This window comes from Melospiza georgiana, chromosome 9 (assembly GCF_028018845.1).
Source record: "Melospiza georgiana isolate bMelGeo1 chromosome 9, bMelGeo1.pri, whole genome shotgun sequence".
In the NCBI taxonomy this organism is placed as follows: domain Eukaryota; kingdom Metazoa; phylum Chordata; class Aves; order Passeriformes; family Passerellidae; genus Melospiza; species Melospiza georgiana.
In genome coordinates this window covers 31,913,254-31,928,578 of record NC_080438.1, presented here as the reverse complement: position 1 = coordinate 31,928,578, position 15,325 = coordinate 31,913,254, and the positions used below count along the sequence as shown (strand labels likewise).

Sequence of the window (15,325 nt, the reverse complement as noted above, 5' to 3'; positions counted from 1 at the left end):
TTATTATTAATTTTTTATAGATCTCCATATAGTTGCAATACATTTATATATTTGTATTTTTTTGGGTTGTATTTACATTTATATTCTCTATTCATATATCTATAAACATACACAATACTCTATTAAAATTAGAGTAACTTATTGTAACATATAATGACTTATGTTACATGTTAAATTTTAAAAATTGACCGAATATATAAAAATAAAATTGGCTCATTCCCATTGCTACACATCTATTTCTTTCGTTACAATATAGTTAGAGTCATAATTGCATATTTAAAATCCAATTCCTAAATGAAATGACAGAACAAACAGCATCAAATTCCCCCCAATATCTTCCAAAAACATCAAGATACCTCCAACACCCAAACAAGTGTCAGCAAAAAAACAAAGAACACTCTTTTCAATAACAATTCTCATCACGACAGAAAAATGGAACCAAAATAAAAGAAAATCCTCTAGAAACACACACAGCAAATTACAAAAAGTACTAAAAAAATGTCAAACCAATCTACTAAACTCAAGCCAGTGCCACTCACCCTGAACGACGTTACTAAAAACAAACAAAAAAAAAAAACCAAAATTCTACCTCTACACTAACTCAAAGAATAAACAATCCTCTGTAAAAATAACTTTAAAACCTGAACTAATTAACAAAATGGAAAAACATCTCAACCACTAAAAACTAAGAAATTAACTACCCAAAATTAATAAATACTTTAAAAACCCACCATATAAATACCCATGTTCCCAAAAAAAACCCTGATAAACAATACTCAAATACATTAAAAGACAACAACAACAATAACAAAAAAAAAAAAAGAAAATAAAGAAACCAACAACGAGAATAATACCAAAAAACAGATAAACTTAAATCTGCAACAAAAAAATAATTCCCAACTGAATAAACCCATAGTGCCTCAAGCTATCAAAATAAAAATACCACCTAGAAACAAACACAAAGACTAAAAACAAACGTAACCATAAACAATGTCCCCCAAATTACCCGTAACCATAAAACATACACTACAATCAAACAAACCAAACAAATAAAAGCCCTGGAAGACGATAAACACACATGCAATTATCGAGATTAAAAACCCGCTGCTATGAACGACACAACGCTACCCCAAGCCGCCCAAAACAAACACTACACACTCACGCTAATAAAAGCCACCGCAACAGAATTAAAATCCGAACCGCTGCTTCACGCTACGACCCGTAAAATCCATTGCGCACCCTTCTAAACATAACACCCCGGGGAAAAAAAAATCCGACTACAAAACCCAATCCAAAACAAACCATTATCATCCCTACCGGCACCGAGAACCGTGCCCACTCAGGAAGAACCCCATATCCCTTAGCGGACAGCCGCTGCAAACCGAACCCAGCGATGCCATCAACGCCTCCAAAGCGCCTCCGAGCCACGGCACCGCCGAACTTGGAGCGGCCGAACCCCGCGCTCGCTGCCGGCCCCGGACGGAGCGCGGCTCCCGGCAGGAAAGCGGCTCCTGCGGCGGCTGCTCCGGCACGCGGGGCCGGCGCCGTCCCGGGGAGCCCCGCCCGCTGCCCCTGCCCGGCGGGGCCGGCACCGGGCCCGGGACTACCGGCGGCGCCCGAGCCCCGCGCCCGGAGCGGCCGGCACCGCCCGGGCCGGCGCAGCAGCGCCCGCGCCGCCTCTGCCGCCCTTGGCCGGCCCGGCCCGGCTCCGCTCGGCTCCGCACGGCTCGCACCGGCGCGGCTCCGCCACTGCCGCCCTCGGCCGGCCCGGCCGCGCCGAATCCCCCGTGCGCCCCGGCAGCTGCCCGGGCCGTGCCAGCAGCGCTCCCAAGCGGGAACGTTCCGGGCCGGGCCGCGGGCACGGGCAGCGCCCTCCAATGCAGCGGCACAGCCCCATTGCAGCCCTGCAAACGCTGCCGGAGCTGCGGCTTCCCGCAAGCCAGCCCCGAAACCGCAGACGGGGCGCACCTCACTTCAACAAGGGCAAAGAAATGCCTTCTCCCCTCCAATTTCACCCCCTAGGAGAGCAGAAAAGAAGGGGCGCTCCCCAAATGAAAGCCTTCGACTGATGGGAAAGGGCGATTTCGACCTCCATGCAAACCCTTCAAAAGGAGGGACACCAGGGCTGCCCCCTCCATTTAAACCCGAGGGTGGTGCAAATGGGGTGGCTGCCTTCAAATCAAACCCATAATACCACAAGAATACTTTTCCCATTCCCCTTAGAATAGAACGCAGGGATTCCCTGTCACCCCCGGGATACCCCTAACAGCCTGGAAAAGGCAGCTTTTCCTGCAATCAACACCCTTAAAACCACAAGTCAAGAGGGATCCCCTCAGGTCAAACGCAGACAATAAAAGAAGAGGAGCTGCTTCCTTCTCCTTAATCCCTTTTGTCCTCACAAGCTCCATTTTTGTTCCTGGGGACCCGGGGAGGGACTGGCAAGATGAAATTGCAAAGGGGAAGGAGAAAATTCCCCGCTCCAAACCCACACGGGCTCACCTGTTCGGCTGCTGCTCCCGGGCACAAAGATTCGTCCCTCGGCGCCTCCTTTAAGCGATGCTCCACGTACCCAAGCGCGGATCCAGGTGTCCCCCCGACCCTGTGGGAAGCTCCCGCAGTCCTTCCATGAGACAGCGCCGGGAGCGCCCCATAAACCCCTCCACTCAGCAGCTCCATGCAAAAGGGAGCTGAGGCAAAGCCTCCCCCTAAAACAGCCTCGCCCCGGCAGGAGCCGGCCCCTCATCATCCTCACACTCACACCTGGGCTGCTCCGAGCCCTCATCATCCTCACAGCTCACACCTGGTGCTGATCTGAGCCCTCATCATCCTCACACTCACACCTGGGCTGCTCCGAGCCCCCATCACCGTCACACTCACACCTGGGGTGCTCCGAGCCCCCATCATATATTTTTCATATTTATAGTCGCATGTATATTTAGAATTTATATTACTGTATAATAAAAATTATATTATATATTGCATCTCTTCATGTTACTTACATAGGTTTCTATTTCTATTCATTGTTTGGTATTATATCTTTATATCTCTATATATTTATTATATATTTCTGTATGTCGATTTACATTTCTATAGTACTTATATTATTTAAAATAAAACCTCTGCCTCTAACGAAATAAAAAGCAAAGACAACCCTTTCTTTAAAACACATTTAAAATTTTAAAAATAATTTTGTTTGTCATAATTTTATTCACATCTATATTTGTAATTTTCATTTGTTATCTTTATAGATATTATATATATTGGAGAGAATACCTTTTTATATAATAATAGATATATTCTTTTGACACAATAGATTTCTTTTACTTATATTTATATGTATTAAATATTTATTGATATTGACATATATATATGATATATTTGGATTTCTAGTTTTATATTTTTTATGAAATCTCCAGCCTATACCCCAATAAAAGCCAAACTATCCCCAATTTATTTAAACTATATTTAAACATAAATCGTGTCACAGCTGCATTGCACAGCAGTGCCCCAAGCTAATCTGACACTTGTTCATCTCCTGGACCTGAATCTGAACCCGCTCACCTTGATCGCACCTGGCAGAACCATTTTCGTACCTTTTTCTGGCATGTCTTGTTTTTGTTTTTTTTTGTCTTGAGTTTTTGTGGCCTTTATTGCCTCTCTTTCTTGCCTTGTTTTTTGGGGCTTTTACTCCCTTTTTCCTTGATTTTTTTCTGGCACTTCTTGGGGTTTTTTCTTTGTTTCTTCTTGTCCATCTTGTTGGGTTTCTTTGGTTTTTCCTTGCCCCCCTTGGGGTTTTTTTTTCAGGTGTTTTGTTTTTTTTTTTTTTTTTTTTCCTTGGATTTTCTTGGCCTTCTTTTTTTTCTTTTCTGGATTTTTTCTTCCCCATCTTGGTTTTTAGTTCTGATTTTATTTCTTGCCCATTTTGGGGTTTTTCTCTGGTCTGTTTTCAGGGATTTTTCTTGCCCATCTTGGGTACTTTTCTGTTTTGTTTTGTTTTTTTTTTTTTTTTTTTTCTCTGCCTTTCTTACGGTTTTTTCTGGTTTATTTTTTTTTCTGGGATTTTTCTCGCCCATCTTGGGGGTTTATTCTAGGCTTTTTCATGCCCATCTTGGGGTTTTCTTCTGCGTTTTTTTCTTGCCCATCTTGTTCTTGTTTTTCGTTTTTTTTTTTTTTTTTTTTTTTTTTTTTTTTTGTCTTTATTTTGTTTTATTCCTGTTTTTATTTCTGTCGTATTTCTGGGATTTTTCTTGCTCATCTTGGATTTTTCGTGGAGGGGGGTTTCTCACCCATCCCGAGGTTTTTTTTTTTTATGTGGGTTTGTTTTTTTGTTGGTGTTTTTTTTTTTTTTTTTTTGGTTGGTTTTTTTTTTTCCCGTAGGTTTCTCCTTGCCCTCCTGGTTTTTGGGTTTTTTGTCTGTCTTCCTTCCTTCCTTCCTGTCCTTCCTTCTTTCTTCCTTTCATTTCCTTTCCTTATTTTCTTTTTTTCTTTTTCTTTCTTTCTTTCCCTGCATTTCTAATCTTGGTTTTCCTTTCTAGCTTTAGAATAAAAAAGCAGCAGTAGTAACTTTCAGGCTACCTGGGAGTAAAAAAAACTCCAAAACGAAAATGATTTAAAGAAAACGATTTATTCCCTGGGAGCCTGAAATTTTCTACTGCTGCACATGACATAGAGCTTTTATTCCCTCTTATAGATAGTCGATATTTTATACTTTATACAGCGCCCCCTGCCGTCTGCACAGGCGCACTGCATGCAGAGCGCTGCGGCGTCGTTCGGTTCTGTTGAATGAAACTCGGCTGAATTGGGCTTGCTTCGGCTCTTGGTCTAAACTCGTTTCAGTTCGGCTAAACTCGGTCGTATTCGGCACGTTGTCTAAATGCGGCTCAAGTCGGCTACACTCGGCTATCGGTTCCAGTCGGCTATCATCGGCTCTTGGTGTAAACTCGGCTGTTTTCGGCCGCACTGGGCTCTTCGGTTCAAGTCGGCTGTTTTCGGCCGCAGTCGGCTCTTCGGGGAAACTCGGCTGTTCCCGGCCGCAGTCGGCTCTTCGGGGAAACTCGGCTGTTTTCGGCCACACTCGGCTCTTCGGGGAAACTCGGCTGTTTTCGCCCACACTCGGCTCTTCGGCTCTTCGGAACTATTCGGCCCGGCTCGGCTCCCTCAGGGCGGGAAAGCGGACGTGAGAGGACCCCGGCACAGCGAGGCGTTTACCCAGATGCCTGTCACAAACCCGCCGAAATACGCCCGCCCGCGGCGCCCCTGAGCCCACAGCATGTCTCGAGTACACATGAAACGCCACAGAAAAATCCGTCGGGGCCGCCATGACGTCGGTATTCCGTGCAGGCAGTCCAGTTACACCCACCCGGTCCTCCACTTCCCCGCCCTTTTCGCCGCCATGCTGAGAAGGTCAACCAAAACTCCGCGACATCGGCCACGCGCCACTCCCAAGGTGGCGGCCTCTCGGTGCAGGGCTGCAGTACCGCGCTCTGCCCACAAGGCGGCAGCACTGCCGCCCGCCCCAGCCGGGGGCGCAGCGCGCCTCGGGGCTGCGGCAGCGAAGGCGGCAAAAAAGAACAGGGGCGACCCCCGCCGAAAACTGCTCTGAAATAAATGCCCCAAAACCGGGAAGAGGGGAAAAAAACTTCTGCCTCTAGCCTAATAGGATAAAAGACAAAACAAAACAAAACAAAACACAACACAAAAAAAAAAACCAAAAAAAAACAAAGAAAAAAAAAAAAAACAACAATTTCTTTAAAAAAATATTTAAATATTTTAAAAATATTTTTTCATATTGATATTCACATTTCTATTTACAATGTATATTGATGTACACTGTCCATTTACACATTTCTTTTTATAAATACATTTCTATTCGATATTGCATATATCCCTACAACTTAAATTTATTTGTATATTTTTATAAATATTTTTACATAGTAAGTATATATTTCTGTTACGATTTTTACTTCTGTAACACTTGGATTATTTAAAATAAAACCTTTGCCTCCATCCACATTAAAGCCAAAAAGAACCACTTTCTTCAAAACTCTATTTAAATATTTTTTTAAATTCTATTTTTCAGGTTCATATTCACATTTACATTTAAAATGTATACTTATGTATACTGTTATTTGTATTCTTCATTACATCTCTTCCTATTATTTGTATTTATTTATATTTTGTGTTTATATATATATTTATATCTTGATTGTATATCTCAATATTTAGAAATATATAACAATAATATCTACATTCATATTATTTAAAATAAAAACCCTGCCTCTAACACAAGAAGAATAAAAAAAAACCCAACCCTTTGTTTTAAACAATATTTAAATAGATTTTATCCTCATGTTCAATTTTTATATTCATATTTGTATTTATAATGTATATTAATGTCTATTGCTTACTTATACATTTATCTTTACCAATGTCAAGTTATAAATAAATTTATATTCTATATTACATCCGATGCGAGTAGGTATTTATATTTTTTATTTATTTTTATTCATATTTTTTATATTGATTTAATATTTCTGCGTCAAGATTTTTACTTCTGGAACACTTATTCAAAATAAAAACCCTGCCTCTACTTAAATAAAAGCCAAAACATTCCCTTTCTCTTAAACTATATTTACATATTTTTATATTCATATTCCCATTTATAATTTATATTGCCATATAATGTTATTTATATTCTATACTACAACTCTTCATATTACTTACATATATTTATATTTAAATTTATAGTCATAGTTTAGCAATTTCTCTTTATATATTTACTATATATTTCTATCTTAAGATCCACATTTCTATATTACTTATATTATTTAAAATAAAACTCCTGCCTCTAACCAAATAAAAACCAAGGACACCCCTTTATTTGAACCAGATTTAAAATTTAGGAAGTAAATTTATTTTTCAAAATTATAATGATATTTATATGGATATTTTTATTTATTTTATTCATAGATATTATATATATTAGAGAGAATATCTTCTAATATAATCATAGATATATATTTTCCGTATTATATATATTTTTACTTCTATTTATTTAAATTAAATATGTATAGATATTTGTATTTCTATACATATTTCTATATCTGAATTTATATTTTTTTTCTATCCTTTATTTAAAATTCCCAGCCTATAACCTAAAAAAAAAACCCCAATTTACTTTAACTCTATTTAAATATTTTTATATCTACAATCTATATTTATTTATCTTTGTGTATATATATATATATAAAATAGACTATCATTTATCTATATGATAATATGTTACAATTATATACTATGTATTTTAGTTTTATGTATGTATCTGTTATCTATATTTATGTTTACCACTCTAATGTTATATTTATTTTTAAATGTATATTTATTTCTGTTTTCATCTCTATATTAAACCATGTCAGTTCATTAACCCGACACACCAGAGCCACAACAATACTGTACCTTTGTCAGCACCGGCACGCAGCACACGCCCATCCCATCGCAGCACAGCAAAACAAAACCTATTTCTATTACTAACGGAACAAACATCCCACAACGTCATTGAACCCTAATAAAAACTCAAATAAACCTAACTGTAAATAAATTTTAAATCCCACTATAAAGTGGCCCAAAACCTCCGCACATGCTCATCATAAACTTCCTCCTAAAATGATATCTCAAAAACCCCAAAAAACTCAAACACACCTTGAAAATGACACAACTGCTAATATAAAGTAACACCCAATAAAAATTAAATCAAACCAACTCACTAGACTCAAAACTGCACAACTGACCCTAAACATTACTAAAAAAAGTCCCCAAAGCTCTACCTTTATGCTAATGCACAAATAATAACCTATGATCTATCAAAGTTATTTGAAAAAATTAAAAAAAATAATTAAAACCATGAAAATAAAAAACCTAAACTATTAAAATACTAAAAAATATCACTACCTAAATTAAAAAACATATTGCCTATAAAAACCCACCATATAAATGCTCCTGTCCCAAAAAATAAAAATAAAAAAAACTATCCAACCAGAAAGAAATCAGAACTTAGGAACACCAAAACCATAATGTCCAAAAGGTCACACCACATCCCTTATCATACACCAACTACAAACAAGATAAAACAATACAATGAATTCTTAAAAACCACCTTAAAACCACTACACTGAAAAACATTTCAAAAATTAAAAACTGCATCTAACAAAAGCCATCTAATAAATTCACACCCAAAACTCCAGCAGCCCAGCTGGCCCTACCAAAGCTCTAGGTTTATACATACAGTAAACAAAACCAAAATCCCAGTAATACCCATCAGAAATCTATGAAAGAACCCTACTGAAATTAATCCTGCCTCAAATACAAACCAACCCATCCAGAAAGTCAGCTTCACTCAAAAAACAATTTACACAGAGTTAATAATACCAAGAAATAAAAAAACACACCATATACCACCAATGCATATCATAGTGAAGGAAAAAAAAAACACACTACATTTTTTCCTTTTTGTTTTTTAAACTAACTTCTTTTATTAGCTAGAACAAAAGCTTTTGCCAGGACTGTAGCAACAACAACAACTTCTTTTTCTTCTTCTCCTTCTGAAATGTCCCTTCTCACTCCCAAATTCCTTTCAACTCCTGAGTTTACATCCAAGCAAAAAGCAAAATTCGTGCACTCGTGCGTTCGCTGCTCCTGTCAGATTCTCTCTTTCCCTCCGCATCTTCTTACACTTTCAGTCCTCACGCTGTCCCGCCGTGATGAGTCTGACAGAAGAATTGGCACATGTTAACAGAGCATTTCCCTCCCTCCCTGTGCTTTCCTCAGCGCATTTCAATCCATCCCAGGCCTGCAGTGATGCACGCTCACCCCAAAGCTCACAGCAAGCATGCAGCAGCTCAGGCTCACTCGGCTCCAGGGCCCAGAGCCTGCAGGCCCTGCAGCTGCCACACGGATGGACCTGGTTCCCTCCCCGGGTGCCCAGAGGGAAACCTGAGGGCAGGCGTCCACCCCGAGGGGGCACCCGCAGCCCCGGGCAGGCATGGAGTCGCCGGCTGCTCTCTGGGGACGAGACCCTCCCTGCAGGCCACACTGCCTCGTCCTCTCCCTCCCTGGGGGACAGGCACCTCCAGGGTCTGTGACCAGCCCCCTTCCGTCAGCATCCAGGGGCTCTCTCAGAGCCAGAGGGCTCAATTCGTGGTGAGTACCGATGGCACACAAATGGCAGCCCGAGGAAATCGTGTTCTGGGCTCTAAGTGCTTGGGACAGGGTCTGATTTTTTGTTTTGTACTTGTATGATGATTAGTACAACAGGGCTCTGATGGATGACATGGCAACACAGAATTAAAAACTCCTCGACAGGATTACATCGACTTCTAGGAAAAGACAAAAGCTTAGGACCCTTCTGAAATCTACTTTTAATCCAAAGCACGGGGATTGTCAGCATGCTGCACCTTCCAGCTTTTCAAAGCAGCTTCCCTCTGAAGACCAGGAAACATTGATTTCTACAGAAACAATGGGCAACCCCCAGGCTAATCTCAGCACTACTGTTTAATAGGGGACCTGCCAGCGTGCCAGTCCAGCTTCAAGTGTGCTTTACTTCAGTCTAACATCCCCACACAATTCTTCTCACATCTTCCAACCCTGAAATCTTATTTTCCCCTAAAGCTTCTCTTCATTAGCAATTTCCAAGTAACATGGTATTTTTACAACATTCAAAAATGTCATGCTGGACTGTGCTAGAGAGTAATCTGCAAATATAAGCTTAGCAAAGTTTGAATTGACTTGTCCAGAGAAAAAACCTACAAGTGAACACCTACACCTGCCTACAAAGAGCTAACAAGCCCCTGGCAGCTGCCAGCATCAAAGCACAGCGGATGTCTCTAATACAGGGTAAGGATAACAATATCACCTTCTGTTCTCTCCAGCTTCTTTTCCCTGCAGTCATATTTTGCTTCTTATGATTTTTTTAGTCTCTGTATCTTCTTGGACAGCACCGAGCCCGACGACAAGGATACGAGAGTCTTTCCCTGCCGGACAGAGAGAACCAGGAAAACAGTTAAAATAAGAACAGGGCAGTTTGAAATTCGTACTTGCAACGAGAAGCAGCACCTAACCAACAGAACAAAAGTAAACAAAGCATGATACCTCCCTGGGGACAGAAGACTTATAAACTCTCCAGGATTCACAATTCTAGCGACCAACCCCTTCAGGACAGCAGCCAAGTGTCCCATGGGGTGGTGCTGCACCAAAGAACCATCTGAGAGGTTCCAAAGAGTGAAATGCACAATATTTTGCAAAGACAAAAAATCCTGCAAAATAACAAAAATACAATAGATGTAAACTACAGGGCAAGAGTACAAGTGTTACCTTTGGCAGCTGGAACCATCCAGGTGAGCACCTGATAACTGGATCCTCACCAGAGTTTGAACCCTTCAGGACACAGAAGGGTTTTCCCCAGAAATTTCACAGACTGAGTTTTGACAGAAGCACGCTCGCCGGATCCTCAGAAACGTCGCCCATTCTCCAGGCGTCTGGAGAGAACTGCAAATGGCTCTCACGTAGTTGGAGCTGGTTCTGTAAGGTCTCAGGGTGAATTTCACCAGATGCAACTGAATTGGGCAACTCCCAGTGAGACAGAGGGAACCCAAAGCTTGTTTTACCCAAACCTTGGGTAAGCACAGCTCCAGCAAATACTGAGGAAACAGACATAACAGGGTAAAAATAATAAAACTATTGCTTTTTCTTTAATCTTGCCTTTTTTTTTTTTATTCAGATGAGCAAAACAATGAAGGAGAAGGTGAAAAACTCACCATTACTGAACATTTCATCATCTGTAAGCTGAGCATCCTTAGCATAGAGGACTCTAGAGTTAAAATTCACTGATCCCTGGGAAATAAAACCAAATATATGACAAACAGTCAAACAGAAGGCGTAAAAATTTGTTTCCTCTACGGACTTTCAAGTACGTATCTTTGTATATATCCTACACATTACAACATACACTTTACACCATCTCCTAATATATAATAATTTACCTTTAAACTTTGATAGTATAGTGTGGAGAAATGGCTCCATGACAGAGGTCACGCAGACATTCGCTCGTTAGCCGACCAGGAGCTGGGAAAGTACCGAACACAGGTATTTTTGAGTTTTGCACCTGCAAGATAGCGTGTGCCTGGGCCTAGCTGGGTAGGATAACAAGTAGACAGAGAGACGTGGGAAATAGGGAATGTAGGCCCAAAGGAATGAGGAAGAGTTGATGGTATAGTTTAACCAATAGATCGCTTGGCTTACAGAATATTCATAAGCTTATTATGTGCTGTATAAGTGTCTGATACTCTCTGCAATAAACATAGCTTGCTGATCTCATATTGGGTGTCCGAGTCTTCCCTCACCCAAGAGTACAGCATAAAATTATTAACTAAAATTGGTGATCTATTATTATTAAGTTGTGCTTAAAGTTATTTTTGCTGTCATGTTCAAAACAATTTTTTTTTTTTTTACTGTAATGAATGAGCAATTGATCTCAAAGTCATCACAAGCCCATCAAAAAAACAAAGCTCTATTCACTGGGCAGGTCTGTGAGCTAGAGGGTAGTTAGGCTTGTACTTACCTCTTGCTCTTCATGAACCAATAAATCCTGTCAACAAAACCAGGATCTTTAGCCCACTCCTATTAAAGATTCTACAAGGATGATGGTTTGATTTGTGTTTAGAAGTTTAGATTTAAAATGGCCAGTTCAATGGATAAATAAAGACAGTTGAAGTAGTATTACTTTACTCTTATTATTATTATTATTGGTATTAGTATTATCAGCTACTGGAAGAAACAAACCAGTAGTATCTATACTTAATTACTTCTATTTCCAGAAAAAAATAAAGAAAAAGAACCAAACCAAAAAAAGTCACTTCCTACCTTTTGTATCTCAGGATGATGAATTTCTCTTGGGCACTTCTCCAATTTATCAAGACTCATAGCACTGAAAGGCAAACAAAACAGTGCTTTATAGAAGGCCAAGTGCACGTTTCAAGGCTGAACCACCAACTGATTGCAGTGACAGCAGTTACAACATGAATCAGTCCAAGGGCCTCTCTTAAATGGAATGGAATGTTTTGTGGAACTGCCATTTCTTTCCCAAAATACTAACTTCCAACACTTCCTAAACTTATTTTGCATTTTAAAAACAGAAATTAGTAAGACTCTGTGTGGACATCAGGTTTATTTCCTTCTAATGCACAGAGCTCTGTTCCATCATCCTTCACTTTGGCTCTACACAGAATCATGGTGAGCTTTTTAGGAGTGCTCAATAATCAATTCTATTTCTTTTCCTAGTTCTCTCTCTTCTTCAATAATTAAAGGCAAGTCAAATGAAAAATGACAAGTTCAGCATCAGAGTCACACTTTTCCCCTTTGTCTGCTCAAGAACAGGCTTTAAATCCACTTATTGCTGCCTTCAACGATTCAGACTTGCAAAACCATTCTTACATGTTTTACAGGTTTATCATAAAACCCACAGAACACAAGCTCTGAATTACAGGAAAAGGTACACAGGCAAATATCTAAACTGATTACTTATTTGAAAACACATACCTTAATTCAGATTTCACCCAGAATGTTTCTGTGGGACACTAAGGGAGACATATTTTGTGAGTACCCTGTAAACGAGAAAAGCTAGCATAGATTACAGGACATACCCACTTTTTCTGCATATTCAAATAGAATTATTAATAAAAACAATTAAGTTTAAAAAGAAGGAAGATAACCAAGGTAATTTTACTCAGCTATATTTACTCCCGATTTAGAGAAAAAAAAAAAGGCCCGGGTGCTGCAAAGAAAAAAAAAGTGAACCACAAACGCTTACAGTAGAATTTTAAAACAATCGCTTGGATAAAAGAATCTTATGGAACGTGAAGTAGAAAAAAAGTGAAACCACTATCAGACCTGCCTATTTTCTCACCAGTGTACAAGAAAATCCTAAAAGCAGTATGAAGTCACTGCCTAAAACCGGTCATGGGATGTAACCAAGAACAATTTAGACATTTGCTAATCTAGACAGAAACCTTTTCTGGATGCTAGTGTCAAATCACAAGTTTTGTCTCTCAGAAGCTCGACAATGCTGGAAAGCATTTTCCCCGGGGCTCGGGAGGGCAGGGGCGGAAGGGGGGGTGACTTTGCAGCTCGCACCTGTGCCATCCGAAGCATACAGCCCGGCCGCTCCCTGCGCTGGGCATTCTCCCGGCCATCTCTGGCTTTACCGCCCAGCGCCGCTCCATCCGCTGTCACGGCACAAAGAGCCACGAGCACTAACGCAGGCAGCAGCCCCGTCATGCCGGCGATACCGCAGCGCTCCCTGCTCGCAGCGCCCAACACGGGCGGAGCCGCCTCCGCCCGCAGCACCGGCAGCAGCCCGAGGGAGACGGCTGCAGCTCGGGGGCTCCTCCGGTGCCTCCGCCAGCCCGAGGGCGGCCGCCCCACCGGGACCGCGGGAGCGCCCGGCGCCGCTCGCCCGGGGCGGCTCCTGCAGCTCCCGGCCCGCGGCAGCAAAGCACCGCCTCGCCCTCCGCCATCGGCGGGCGGCAGCGCCCCCGCCCCCGGCACCGCTGAGTGCGGCCGAGGAACCGGGCGGACGCTCCTTCCGGGCTGCGCAGCTGCCCGCACACAGCCCCGCGCGGCCGCCTGGCACGCCAGCCACTCATGTGCCGCGTCGGCCGTTGCGTCACACGCCGCGCCAGCAGCAGGGCCTGCCGGGAGTTGTAGTCTCGGGCTGACAGCCACAGCTCCGTCCCCGGGGAGCCACCGGCAGCTGCAGTCCCTCCTGGGCATCAAACGGGTCCTTCGCCCCACGGCGGGGAAGCACCTGAGGCAGCACCGCTCCTCCCCAATGCCCGCTCTTTTTCCCTCCAACTCTTTTTACTTTTTTCACTCGGTTTTTTTTTTCACCACTTCCCTTCCTTCTTGCTCTCCTGCTTCCTTTCCTTTCCTTTCCTTTCCTTTCCTTTCCTTTCCTTTCCTTTCCTTTCCTTTCCTTTCCTTTCCTTTCCTTTCCTTTCCTTTCCTTTCCTTTCCTTTCCTTTCCTTTCCTTTCCTTTCCTTTCCTTTCCTTTCCTTTCCTTTCCTTTCCTTTCCTTTCCTTTCCTTTCCTTTCCTTTCCTTTCCTTTCCCCTTCCACTTCCACTTCCACTTCCACTTCCACTTCCCCTTTCTTGTATTTCTAATCTTGGTTTACCTTTCCACCTTTAGAATAAAAAAGCAGCAGTTCTGTGTCACGTACAGCAGTAGAAACTTTCAGGCTACCCGGGAGTAAAAAAAAAAACTCCAAAACGAAAATGATTTAAAGAAAACTATTTATTCCCTGGGAGCCTGAAATTTTCTACTGCTGCACGTGACACAGAGCTTTTATTCCTTCTTATAGATAGTTGATATTTTATATAAATTTATAGTTTATATTGATGCATTATATTAATAACTATATATATTATGCACCTTGTTCAAAAAATATACGGGAATTATTTTTAAAATTATTTACCATATCTACTGCTACAACTTATTTTTCCTTATATTTCTAATTTTTATATAAATCTTTAATGTGTTTATGATATATTTCTATGCTTGTATTTCTACCTTTATATTATTTGTATTTGTAATTTTTACACGAAAACCCCTGCTTTGGCAAAGAAAAAACAAAACCATCCATTATTTTAAACTACCTAAATTTTTTTTATATTTATATTTATCATAATATACAACACATGATAGATATAGATAGATAGATACATATATCACATCCATATTTATATCTATTTTATATCCATTTCCTATAATATATTTAATAAAATATATGCAGTATTACGTGTATTATATACTTTACAATTCATGTTATTTTACATTTACAATTTATTATTAATTTTTTATATATCTGCATATAGTTGCAATACATTTATATATTTGTATTTTTGTTTGGGTTGTATTTACATTTATATTCTCTATTCATATATCTATAAACATACACAATACTCTATTAAAATTAGAGTAACTTATTGTAACATATAATGACTTATGTTACATGTTAAATTTCAAAAATTGACCGAATATATAAAAATAAAATTGGCCCATTCCCATTGCTACACATCTATTTCTTTTGTTTCAATATAGTTAGAGTCATAATTGCATATTTAAAATCCAATTCCTAAATGAAATGACAGAACAAACAGCATCAAATTCCCCCCAATATCTTCCAAAAACATCAAGAGACCTCCAACAGCCAAACAAGTGTCAGCAAAAAAACAAAGAACACTCTTTTCAATAACAATTCTCATCACGACAGAAA

General features: G+C 40.5%; 1 long non-coding RNA gene across 3 annotated transcripts; it reads right to left on the bottom strand.

Annotated features, from left to right (window-relative positions):
* Positions 1–8,504: 8,504 nt before the first annotated feature.
* On the bottom strand, positions 8,505–13,425 carry LOC131087187 (uncharacterized). Of its 3 annotated transcripts, none has more exons than XR_009114848.1 (4): positions 10,809–13,425; positions 10,366–10,691; positions 9,908–10,025; positions 8,505–8,762 (listed from the first exon to the last, which is right to left on the bottom strand). It is a non-coding gene; the product is annotated as an uncharacterized LOC131087187 (long non-coding RNA). The 3 variants fall into 3 exon arrangements; XR_009114847.1 differs by having other exon boundaries at positions 9,908–10,691; positions 10,809–11,977; positions 12,589–13,425; XR_009114846.1 differs by having other exon boundaries at positions 9,908–10,691.
* Positions 13,426–15,325: the final 1,900 nt, after the last annotated feature.